Below are 8,839 nucleotides of genomic sequence, written 5' to 3' on the forward strand. Positions count from 1 at the left end.
CAGGGAGATGTAAAGTTGGTAAGTGAGAGAGAAGCCATATTGTTTGCAAAGGTTAGCTTTTTACTTCTTTGCAGATTTATGCCCTGTGGCTTCTATGCCCAGCACTTGTCTCGAGGTATCTTTACCACCTGGAGGAATTATGATACTCGGTAAATTCGATATGTGGCATGAATTCTATTTAAGGGTTGTAATTAGGAAGGAAGAAGAAAAGCTATAGAGGTAGCATATGGAAGAAAACATGGGAGGATTGATTATTTCTTTGACATATCTTCTTGTAGAGTACCTTAAGCATGTATAGGTTTTAAACTGCTAACTAACCTGCGCACACATATTAACATAATAGGAATACGGTGACATAAACAAAGCAAATCTATAATTACCAGCCATCTCCAGTGAAGCCAAGAAAACCATTTAGGCACCCTAGGCATTTGTGAAAATTAGTCTATGATATGATGGATATTGTCCAACTGTACTTGAACAGTCTGAGAGAAATCAGACAAATTAAAGCAACCCATTTCTGGGATCTGTTCACATCCCATATGTTCTTTTAACCATAGACAGTCTATAGTTGTAAGATTTTGGAGTGCTACAACTTGCACCCCTCCCAACTCCTGATTGAGTTCCAACAGTACAGATCTGGTCAAATTCGTTGTCTCACTGTATGCACATGCCAGCCTAGACATCTCCCTCCTCATTCCTATGGCAAGTCCAGGAAACGGTGGGGTGGACGCAGCCATGACTGCAGCATCGCCCGGATCCCTGTGGAGGCTTTTTGATGATCATCCCCCGGCATGAGTCCTCCAGAGAGTGCTGATGCCGGAAGCTCCTCCTCATATTGTATCTTAGTTCATTTTCTGGGTAGCCAAGCTAGGCCTTGATCTTCTGCATAGAAACAAACAGACCCTTTGCCCACACTTTGACATGACCTCTATACCACTGTGCAGAACTCATTGGAGGTCAGCATACAGGAACTGCTTTTTTTTTTTTTATTTTTATTTTTATTAAGAGAAAGGAATACTATCAGAAAAGAGTACCTCCATAGCTGATCATCTGACACCCTTTAAGTGATCAACATTAAGGATATTTAAAGCATGCATTAATCTTTGATTTACCAATTGTTTTATCCTATCAAGGAGTAATCCCCCTTTTCTTTCTTTCTTTCTTTTTTTTTTTAATCTTTAATCTACACTTACATGAAGAATACTATGTTTACTATGCTCTCCCCTATATCAGGTCCCCCCTAAAAACCACATTACGGTCACTGTCCATCAGCATAGCAAAATGTAGAATCACTACTTGTCCTCTCTGTGTTTGTACCGCCCTCCCTCCCCTTTCTCCCTCCCACCCCTGCATGCTAATCTTAATAACCCCCTTCTTCTTCCCCCACCTTATCCCCCCCTGCCCACCCATCCTCCCCAGTTCCTTTCCCTTTGGTACCTGTTAGTCCATTTTTGGGTTCTGTAATTCCGCTGCTGTTTTGTTCCTTCAGTTTTTCCTTTGTTCTTATACTCCTCAGATGAGTGAAATCATTTGGTATTTCTCTTTCTCCGCTGGACAAGCTGTTTTTTAAGAGAGGCTGCCAACCTCTCCCCACACTCCTCCTGGCCCAGAAGACAAAACTGTGGGAAAACTTGCTCTCCAGCAAGTTTGAGCTGGAAAATAATTTGGAAAACTTAGACTTCGAATGTGAAGATGTTTGAGAAATATCTTGGCCAATTCATTTGTATTTCTCTTAACATTTCACTTCTATTTTCCTGTTACAGTATGCACAAGATTGACTTATGGTAACGAATGTTGCCTGAAAGGGCTCTTTTAGGTAAGAATAAAATAAAACCTAAGTGATAGGGAAGCATTGTGTTGTGATTTAATTGTTTTAATTGGTGGCCTTTTTTCTTCACTTACGGTATGTAAAATATTGGTGTTGGACAATTGACAGTAATCTTAGATTTGATGAATTTTGGTTGGGGAGCACGGAGAGCTGGAAGGTGTGAGGAGCTGTCAAGGACAGGAACCCGAAGTGGAGGTGTCCTGGCACCTCATTTCCCAGCCAGAGGGCCCCTGGTGGGTTTGTGGCCTGAGGTGACTGAGCTATGGAGGAACAGAGACTTTGAGTAAACTTTACCCATTTTGCAGATGAGGAAACTGAGGCCAAGAGAGGTGAAGTCCAGAGGTCAGAGAACTCAGGGCACAGCCTGGCAGATCACATGGCTAGTAAACGGGGGAGCTGGGACTTGAACAGAGGCAGTCCAGCCCCTGACCTCAAGGTCATTCTGCTCCTGTGGGGTGTCCTTCTCTTTCCATGTCCAGTTTTGTCCTCAGGGTCTCACTGTTGTTCATAAACACATCTTAAGGACGATAAGGACCAAGGTGAGGATTATCTTTGTTTTACAGTTAAGGAAACTGAGGCCAACTGGGGAAAGGCTACTGGGCCCTAGTGACCCAAATAGGGACAGAGGAACAAGGTCTAGACCCAGGTCTTCTCTGGGGAGGGCCCTGCCCCTGCCCAGCTGTATCCCAACATTCATAGACTCTTCCTCCCCACCCCCAGCACACACCTCGCACGCCCAGGAGAGCTGTGCACCCAGACATACATGCACACAGAGCAGAGCTGGCCTGACCTCCTCCCAGTGGCTTCATCCCAGAGCACAAAACTCATTCCCTGGTGTTCTTGCTCTGCCTCTCTGGGCAGCAGTGCTGAGCTGCCTGCGGGGAAAGTGGAAGCTCAAATCTGTGATTAATTCTCCACCCCAATTACCAGCAGTAATTTGGGGAGGGCCTGTCCACTCCCGGAGCCAGAAAGAGCAACATCAAACGTGGCTCCTGAGTGCACCAGAGGCAATCTGGCTCATTAACTAGGAGGTAGTTACTGCGTGGGGAGGGAGAGGTCCTGGGTCACATGGGAGAGAGTTGGCAGCTCCGTGTTCAAGGCCCCAGTCCACCAGTCTGCAGAACTTGGCAATGTCACTACCCACTCAAGATTGGTTAGGGAGGCAGCTCTGAAGATAGCATTTTTAATAATCATAACAGCTTCCTATACTTGGAAAACTCAGGGTTCTTTGCGTCAGGGATCATGTCTGTATTGTCCATCATTAGATCCCCAGCATAGGAACTGGCACATAGTAGGTGCTTAAAAGTGATTGTTGAATGATTGGATGGCCACCCCTTTTTATTTACATAGATCTTTACAGACCTTTTCTCATTTAATATCGTGATGCTGGGATTAGTATCCCCATTTTATAAATGAGGAAATTATGGCTCAGAGAGGCTGGGACAAAGTGTACGCTTGTGACATTAATATCTATGTGCTAATTCTCCCTGGCTCTATCCTATTTGACTTTCATTTCTCTCTTCTCCCTAATTTCTTTATTATCTGAAAAAGAACACACATGCAAGAGTCATGGTATCCATAGGTACAAACGTGCCCATTGGTATGAAAGAGCAAAGCTGTGTGTCCTCACAAAGGGAACATGGTGATGATAGATGTGCCATATCACTGACTCTCCCTTCCTAATGGGACCCTGAATTTCCCAGCCTGGTGTTTGACCCCAGCCTGGAAATTGACCCCACCCCCAGCTTCAGAGGCAGGCACCAATTGGCATAAGTCCATTAACATGTCCCATCCTTGCAGCCAAGACCCAAGGTAGGCCAGTTGGGGCCAACAAACTTCATTCCAGACTTCTTTGAGACACCAGGGTACTTTCTCTTTTCCACTGCATTTTAATCTAGAAACACAGAGTCCCAGAAACTTTTTGAGCCATCTTAGAAACCCAAGGGAAATCTGACTGAGAACAGAGCCACAGAACTGAGCTGCTGTATCAAACTGTGCCTGAAGGTTAACCTATCAGGCCATGCCTGAAGATTCATTATCTTAAGCCAATAAACTCCACTTATTAGTTGAGTTGGGTTTTCTACAACCCCAACTATAGCTGCTGAGAAGTACCCTAACAAATATAAACAGTATCAACAATATCTCCACGATAAATACAGTATGTGTTTTTATAGGGCTCTCTTGACCGCACTTGTGATTAGGTTAGATTATAGGAGAGCAGGAAGGGGCCATGGCTATTTATCCTCCAGCTCCATCCATACTGCTACTTCCCTCCATAGTTTTTGCTGAATAATTACCTCAAGGTTATACCCCGAGATGCAGATCTAGGGTGAAGCCCCAGAGGCTGCTGGATAAGCATGGAGGCAGAGCTAAAGGGCCCACAGTGAAGGATACAGGGTGGGGCCAGGCAAGACTTCCTACTTCCATCTGAAAGGAACCTCATCTTTCACAAACAAATTCCTGTCTCTCACCAGCCTTTGTAGAAAGACTGACTTTCCGTGGGCAGCAGAGACACTTGGGCTGTCTGGCTCCTCCATCCCATCTTTGGCATTTCTGTCCTCCAACTAATCATATCTACTGAGCACCTACCAACAGACACACCTTAGTTTATAAAATGATTTATTGACTTAGAAGGTTCCTGAGCCTTTGAGTAAACTTTACCCAGTCAATAGAAGTTAGAACCAGAGTAGCAGAGGAGCATGGTGGGAGAGGTCACAGGGATTTGGGGCTTGGGGTTTGGGGTGTTGGTTCAAGTCCTGGCTCTTCCACTTCAGGGCTGTGTGATTTGGGGCAGATCACTTGACCCTCTGTGCTAGGCAAAGTAATGCCCCCAACCAAACTTGTCCAATGCTAATCCCCAGAACCCATGAACCTGGCCAAAGGGCCTTTCCAGATTATATTATGGTTAAGGAATTTGAGATGAGAAGATAATCCTGGATAATCTAGGTGGGCCCAGTCTAATCACATGAATCCTTAAAGTGGAGAGGCTTTTCCAGCCTCAGTCAGAGGGAGACATTACTAAGGAAAGGGCTCAGGGATGCTGGCTTTGCAGCTGGAGGAAGGGGGCTATGCGCCAAGGAATGTGAGCGGCCTCTGGAAACTGGAAAAAGCAAGGCAATGATCCTCCCCTAGAGCCTCCTGCAAGGAATGCGGCTCTGGGGACACTTTGTGTTTAGTGGAGTGAGACTCACATTGAATTCTGACCACCAGAATTTAGAATATAATACATCTGTTTCCTTAAGCTACCAACTTTGTGACAATTTGTTACAGCCGCCATGGGAGATGAATACAGATACTGGGCCTCACTTTCTTCTTTGGGAAATAGGTGGCATAGCCCCAACCTCCATGGAATCCTGGGAGAACTAGAGGTTGAGATCTCAGCCCTGAAATGCTGAAGTCCAGACTTATGTGGTGTCTTACTCCTCTCTAGCCAAGCCTGTCACCCCTCTGAGTGAGACACCTTGGCCGAGCACCACCCCAGCCCTTCCTCTGGACCTTTGATCTTGAGTTGCGTTGCTTGGCCAGGCCAGAGCAGTAGGATTAAGGGAGAGTCTTGGGCGGGCCAGGAAGAAACGGGCAGGACCCAGGCCTGGCCCAGATGCCTCAGCGCTGGGGGAGGGAAACAAGCATGTGGTGGCTCAGCTCAGTGGCCACCATCAGCTTCTGACTGTGAGATTCCCAGAAAGGCAGTGCACCCGAGCCTCAGTCACCCCATCTGCAAAATGGGGAAGAAAAGTTCTAGAAATAGCTTGCTTCCATTCTTATGCATCCTCTTTTTCTCTCCCTCTCCTTCCTTCCCTCCCTCCTTTCCCACCCCATGGTTAATACTTTCTCCATGTAAGAGGCAAAGGAGAGCCTTTGACGGCCACCTCAGTTCAGACCCATTAGACTCCCTTCTTCCCGGTTCTTTCACTCCTCTTTGTCCCCAGAGAGTTAAGAAAGAGGAAACAATGTCATACAGTGGGGTAGAAACATAAAGCCAAATCCCAGAGTGGTCACCTCCTGCTGTGGGTACTTAGATCAGTGACTTACTTCATCTCTTTGAGCCTCCATTTCCTCATCAGAGAAATGGGGTAATGATAGCACCGACCTCACTTAGAGAAGTTTATTGAGCACTGAATGAATAACCAGGTGAAGTACTTAGCCGGGATTAGACACATAGTAAGTGCTTAATAAAGGTTATCACTAAATCCCCTTTAAGCCTCCCCCCTAAAGCAACAGTGGGGGTCAGCGCAATCAGATTGGACAAATGCTTGTTAACTACCTACCGTGTGTAAGGCCCCAGCGAACAGAACAGTGGCGGCAACTGGAAGACACATGTGCTTCCTTGCTGGGGGCAGGGAGAGAGGGAGACAGGGATCCGTGGAAGGAGGGAGCGTAGTCAGAGCCCAGAGGGACGGGGGCTGGGCCAGGAGCTGCTTCCTGGGAAAGGGGAGCAGGCAGCAGCCCTGGGTTGGAGAGGCAGCAGAGGCCGTGTGGGAACCCGTGATGCTCGGCTGTCGTTTATGGAGTCCTCACTCTGTACCAGGCGCTGCTCAGTTATTTTCACTTTCCAGTTGTTTAACCCTCGCAACAGCTTTCTAAAAGCTATTATTCTCACACTATTATTCTCCCCGTTTTATAGAGGAGGGAACTACGACCCTGAGCCACCAGCCCAAACTCATCGGGTGGTAGGAGGCAGCCGGTCTGAGGGCAGGTGCTGGCGCTGCAGCTCTCAGAATTCAGCGGCACTCGAATCTCCTCGGGATCTGGCTAAAATACAGTCCGGCTCAGCAGGTCCGGCTGGGGGGCCGGCCGCTGCATTTCCGGCACGCTCCCCGGAGGTGCCGGTGCTGCTTCCAGACTCTTCGAGACCTCTTAAGAAGGGTTCGCTCTTACTAAAATGAGTTTGACGACGGCCCTGTAAGGAAACGGGGGCTTGGAGGGCTTAACTTCTCAAGGTCACGGAACAGGCAAACGTTAGAGATGGGATCCAGCACCCATGATCGCCCGACTGTGCCAGGTCGCCACGAACAGAAGGAAGCCTGGGACTACACACAAAGAGGGGTTCGATTAGGGGCCGCAGATTTCCGCAGGGTACAAGGCTGGGCCCGGGGTCTGCAGGAGCGACCGGGAGCCTCCCCAGTGGGCGGGGGGCTCACAGAATTGGCGGCGCTGCCAGCCAATGGGCTCCGGCGTTTCTTCAGCGCCCCGGCGGCGGGGTGAGATCCGGCCCTTGATTGGAGCAGGGCGCGGTCCGCTTGAGTGCCTGGGGGGCGGCTCTGCCCACAGAAGCGTGGTTTAGTCACTGAGACTAGTCGCCCGCCCTAATCCGGGGTTAATTTCTCGCTCAGCCCTAGCGGCGGGCTCACTCCTGGGCAGGGCAGGGCCGGGTCATCACAGGTCACGGCCCGGTCGGGCGCGCCGCCCTTACACAGAGCACGCCATGTGGTTCGCCCCTTTCCTCCCCAGGCTCCAAGCACAGCCTGCCTGACACCCCGCCCCGCCGGCCAGAGCAGGAAGTGACCACCCCTAGTTCTTCTGGTCCAGGCTGGCATCCCCACGTTACAGGTAGAACTGAGGCCCAGGCAGGAAGGAACTCGCCCAGGGCCAGCAGAGCTGGATTTCATGTGGAAACCCTGGTCACCGACTGTCACCACCTGCTCCCGTCTAGAGTACACTTGTGCTGTAATGCTTAGGCCAGGCCCTGGCACATAGTAGGTGTTCAGTCAACCTGAACCTTTGGGGTCATCCCAGAACTGAAATTGGTTAGAAAGATGAATGTGTCCTGGGGACTTAGCAGGGGAAGTGAGGGGCTGGAATATTCTGGAAGGTGTGGAATAGATCAGTAAAAATGTACCTATTTTATAGGAATATCTGCTGGAAATGTGAATGCTAGTATCGTTGGCTCTTTGGAACCAGAATTTGACCATTTTTCTTTTTTCTTTTTTCTTTTACTTTGTAGAATGTGAATCTCGTGTTTTCAGTGTCAAACACTGAGCTGGCCAATTTGCTTACATATTTCATTTAATCCTTTGAGCTGGGGATTATGTTATTCCTGTTCTACATATGAGGAAACAGAATGGAACCAGAGAGGGTAGGTCACTTGCCCAAGGTCACAGAGCTAGAGCTAGAGCTGATATTTGAACCCAAGTCTGTTTTTTTCTCAGCTGAATGAACTAGGAGTCTGTTGAGGGCTTTCAGACTTGAGGATCTGTGGCTCTGTTGTTTCATATTTGATATTTTTGAATCAATCTTTTTTAAAAGGGCAACTTCAGCTCTCCTGAGCCTGGTGCCTGAGTCTCTTCCCAGCCTCTGCTCAGGTCGGCCCACAGGTACCCAGACGACGCACCAGTCTGATTCCCCAGCCTCCCCTGGGAGCTGTTCCTTTGCAGAAAATCTCCTAGGAAATGGGCAAGATTTTGTGCATCAAACAGCCACTTGTCCAGTTTTGATAGAACACAAAACTGAAACTTGGGAGAACTGGGCTGTTAGTCTCAAACAAGTCAATCTGACAGACTTTTCCTGACACTGTGGGACAGATACTGTCCTGGGAATAGAGATGGAAAAACGAATAAGACACTTCCACTCTGTTCTTCAGTTTCCCCATCTGCTAAATGAGAGCCTTTGGCTGGATCAGAGGTGGTGAGAAACAGGCATGCAGGTCCCTTCTCCCCCTTCCAATACTCATAGCAGACCTTGATCTACTCTGATCACAGCACATTTTCCTGCTGAAGCACGTCTTGGTTTCAAATATGTAACTCCCAGCAGCCATCAAGCACCAAGGATAGAGGTGCCAGGGGAGGTGAAACATTTTGCCCTCCCTGGACTGAACAGCTCAGGTTCTCCCCAACTCTGCCATCCAGCTCAATATCATCCAGTTACCCCAGAACCCCCATCCCTGTGCTTTCTCTGCTTCTGGAAAGGACCCTTGCCCATGACAGGTGAGACTGCTGGGCCAAGCCAGAGAGCTCCCTGGCAGAGCCTCCTTCTCTTTTTGTGTGGTGCAGAGGAAGGAGACCTGAAAACCCC

Source organism: Manis javanica, chromosome 4, assembly GCF_040802235.1.
Source record: "Manis javanica isolate MJ-LG chromosome 4, MJ_LKY, whole genome shotgun sequence".
In the NCBI taxonomy this organism is placed as follows: Eukaryota; Metazoa; Chordata; class Mammalia; order Pholidota; family Manidae; genus Manis; species Manis javanica.